The sequence below is a fragment of the Sodiomyces alcalophilus genome, assembly GCF_042370955.1.
Source record: "Sodiomyces alcalophilus JCM 7366 unplaced genomic scaffold ACRALscaffold_3, whole genome shotgun sequence".
NCBI lineage: Eukaryota > Fungi > Ascomycota > Sordariomycetes > Glomerellales > Plectosphaerellaceae > Sodiomyces > Sodiomyces alcalophilus.
The window spans coordinates 2,755,082-2,759,670 of NW_027263534.1; positions in this window are offsets into that span (position 1 = coordinate 2,755,082).

A 4,589-nucleotide genomic window follows, 5' to 3' on the forward strand; every position below is an offset into this window, starting at 1 on the left:
TTAACGCTATTTTAGGCGATTATTACCGGCGACTACTTAGCGAATAAAAAAAATTTAGTTACTAAAACCATAGAAGTCGGTCTTATTACTAATAGCGGCGGCTACGATATTATTATTATTAACGGGGGCTGGCTAGGCGGCGGGGGCATAACGGCGACGCGTACGAATACGCCGGCGGGGGATATTATCCTTATCCGATAAGGTAAACGCTAGCGGCGTATACGCGGTATCGCTAGGGGGAGCCGGAGTATTAGTGGCCGATAAGGCGGCGGAAGCTTAACGGCGAGCAGGGCGGCGGGGGCAAGCTATAGCGGGACGAGGAATAGGTTCGATAGCCTTATTAAAGCTATCGCTAAAAAGATTATTATTATTATCGACGGAGGCATAACCATAGCGAGTAGCCGCTAAGCGACCGGTAAAACGACGGGCTAAGGCAGGGCGTTAAGGGTTATTAACCGCCGCTAAGAGGTCGGCGAGTCTATCTAAAGATAGAAACGCCTTAAGACCTTAGAGGCGATCCTCACGATCGAATAGGCGGTAACCGTTTATAGCTAAATCCTTAATAAAAGAAATAAGCGACTTAACGTCGCGGAGATTACCCTCGCGAGGCGGGCGGGTTTAGTCTAGTAACGCCGATGCTTCGGCGTTATTAATACGACCGAGATAGTATATAAAGTTAACCGTTATTATAGAATATAAGGATAAAATCTTATCCAGAACTAATATTTAAGACTGCTAATTATTAGAAATAGGTAGCCGAATAGTCGGCGACTATAAGACTTATATCCTTAGCGGTAAGCTTTTTTTTACCGCGGTCTATAACTATACGAAACCACTTATAGGCCTTAGAAATACGCTCAAAGGCGCGGCGCCAAGCCATCGGCGTTAAGTTATTATCCACTATATAAACGCGCTTACTGCTATTCTATAGTAACTAAGCAGCGCCTAGCAGGAAATCCGGAATCTAATAGCTAATCAGCGTAGGCAAAACGCCGAATAGTCGGCGGACTTATAGCCGTATACTATTAATAGCCGCGGGTATAGGTAACGCAGCGATTAGCGCCCATACCGTCGCTAGCTTTATTAAGGTAATCGATACTAAGGTACGAGTCTAAACGGGACACGCAAAATAAGCAGGGAGCCTTATCCCTGATAACCGACTCCTAGCCCTCGTCGGCGTTATATTTAAGCTCCCGAAGAGCCATAGTAACCTACAAGTTAACCGACAATATATTAATAATCGGTCGGCGTTGTTAATAATTTTATAACGGTCACGAAGAGATAGAACGGAAGAGGAAGATCTAGAGGAAAAGAGGCAGTTTGAATTGTGGAAGACTGTGAAGACTGTAGAAGTAAGATATAGAGAGAGAGAGAAAAAAGGAAAGGAAGAGGGAGGCGGGCCGCCTGGTATATATAGTCCTTTCCTACGGTTTATTTAAGCTACTGATTTGGTATCCGGACTCTCGGAGTATAGGCGAGGGTCCGTGGGTTATTCCGAAGGTCCTGAAGGTCCGTGGGTTATTCCGAGGGTCCTGAAGGTCCGTGGGTTATTCTGAAGGTCCTGGAGGTCCGTGGGTCCACCTAGGGTCCCGGGGGACTCGGGAGGACCCTAGAGGACTTAGGAAGTCCCTGGGGGACTCAGGAAGCCTCTGGGGGACTCAGGAAGTCCCTGGGGGACTCGGGAGGTCCCTGGGGGACTTAGGAAGTCTCTGACTTATAGGAGGTTTCGTATATCGTATTATACCGTATATAGATATATTTATTTTCTGGGTATAGTACTAACACCCCCCCGTAAGCTGACTCCTATATAATAGGTGCAGCTTAGCTAGTTATTTTCATAGTCTATATATTTTTAAGGCGAGGAAAAAAAAGAAAACCTTTATCTTTATTATAGTGTAGGGAAAAATTAAAAAACCCTTTTAGTTTTATTCTAGGAAAACCTGTCTATAAGTAAAAAACCTAGTATTTAAGTTCTTTTATTTCTTTATAAGGTGGTAGGTTATATTCGGGTAGTGTATCGTCTTTATAACCTAGGTTTATATAGCCGCAGAGTGTATTATAAGTCTCTTTTAGTAGCCCTTTAGTCATTATATCGGATATATTATATTTAGTGTTTATATACACTATCTTTATATTATTTTCCTGTAGTTATTATCTATAGAAGTGAAACTGTCTATCGATATGCTTTACTCTTTTATGAAATTCCGGGTTTTTAGCGACCTTTTTAGTATTCTGGCTGTTTATAAGAATAGTAGGAATCCTCGGTTTATTATTACTGAATCTTATATTAAGGTTATCCGTGAGTTTAGTATATAGATTATGTATATATATTCCTTTTTTTATAGCCTCGGTTAGAGCTATATATTTGGCTTCTGTTATTGATAAAGCAACGACTTTCTGTTTCGACGAGGTCTAGCTAATAGCATTATTTATTCCTACGCAGTATATATATCCTAAGGTAGACGTTCTATCTTCGAGAATATCTGAAAAGCTGGTATCAGAGTAACCGTATATATATAGGTTATCTCTTTTATAGTTATATAGAAGACCTATATTAGGATATGCGTTTATATAGGCCCAGACTCTATTTAGTGCCATAAAGTGTTCCTTTAAGGGGTTACTTATATATCGGGCGCACTTATTAACAGTATAGGTTATATCTGGCCTGGAGTAAAGAGCTAGATATAGTAAAGCTCCTACTTCTTATTGATATTTCTTTATATCTTCTTTTAACGCCTGTTTAGGGTTTGGTATTAGGACCTGTTTATAAATACACGGGGTATCTACCTTTTTAAGAGCTTATTTATTATACCTTTCTAGTATTTTATTCGTATATAGTAGTTGGCTTATAGAGAGTGTCTTTTTAGTTGTATTTATATTTATTTCGTTACCTAGAAAGGTATATACTTTACCTAAGTTTTTTAGTGAAATATCTTTAGATATCTCTTTATAGAAGTGATCTATTATAGTATCTAAGGGACTTATAACCACGATATTATCTACGTGGCAAAGGAATATAGCTCGGTCTCCTTTATTATAATATATAAAGAGTCCTTTATTAAACTCGGAGACTTTATAACCTAGTTTAGTAAAGATTTTAACCAGGAAGTTATACCAGAGTCTAGGGCTCTGTTTTAGGCCGTATAAAGCTTTATTTAGCTTATAGATAGTTATACTATTCCCTTCTTGCTTTTCAAAACCCGTTAGTTAAACAGTATATATCAGAGTATCTATATCGGCATAAACGAAAGCGTTTATTACGTCGAACTGCCTGAATTTCCAGCCTAAGGAAACGCCTAATAGGAAGGTAAGTCTATATATTTCGGGTCTACAGGTTATAGAAAAGGTTTCTAAGTAGTCGATTCCGAGTACTTAATTAAAGCCTTGTATAACCCATCTTGCTTTATATTTTATTAGTTCTCCTTTATTATTTAGTTTTATTTTATAGACCTATCGTCCGCCTAGGACGTTGTATTTTTCCTTTATTTTATCAAGGGGCGTATCTTTTATAGTTATTAAATCCCAGGTTTTTCTTTTTTCTAGTTCTGTTATTTCTGCTACCATAGCGTCTATCCATTATAATTTATCTAAGCTTTGCATGGCCTTTTTATAGGTAGCTGGTTCTGATAGAGAGTTTATAGTTAAGAGGTAGTAAGGCTCTATTTAAAACTATAGGTTTCCGAGAGTGGTATCTTCTATTAAGTATAATAAGCGCTTATTATTATTATTAACTAATATATAGTCTTTAAAAGCTGACTTCGGTTTCGAAGGTATTTTAACTTATATACTAGAATAGCCGGTGTGTATAGGTCTATCTAGGTTATTATAGCTTATTACTGCTCGTAGACTCCTTGATTTATTTTAAAGGTTATTATTATTTTCTTCTTTAGTTCAGATAGACTTAAAAGGTCGTTTTAAGACCTGTTATTATATAGTTTTTTCTAGAAGCTAATAAGGCTCTAGGTTAGAAACCTATTCTTCTTAGAGAGAGATATTACTAATATTTAGGTCTAAAGAGGAGGAGTGTATAAGCTGATTTTCAAGTATATATACGTCTCTAAACCAACCGATCCTTCTTAAGACTAGGTTATATATCTTATAGTTATAATCGTTAAAGCCGATAAGGGCACCACGAATAGCTCTGCTATCTAGTTTCTTCTGGTTCGGGTCGTTGTTTTTATAGTAGGCTATAGAGCCCTAGACCCGAATATGGTTTATATTCGGTTTCTTCTTTTTAACTATCTTAAAGGGGGTCTTAAAGCCTATAGCTGAATTTAGGGTCCTATTATATATATATACTGCTGAATATACAGCGTCTCCCTAAAGGTATCTAGGTAGTCCTAAGTGGAAAAGCAGGCTACGAACCTTTTTTATTATAGTTCTAATAGCTCGTTCGATTAAGCCTTAAGTCTTATAGGTATATAGTGGTTTTATATTATATTTTACGCCTTAGAAAAGACGTTTAAAAGAGGCGTTTATAAACTCCTTTCCACTATTAGTATCTACTTCTTTTATTCTTATATCGTAGTTATTATTTTCTACTGGTATTTTCTACTCTTTTATAGCTAGAACGACGGTTACTTCTGATT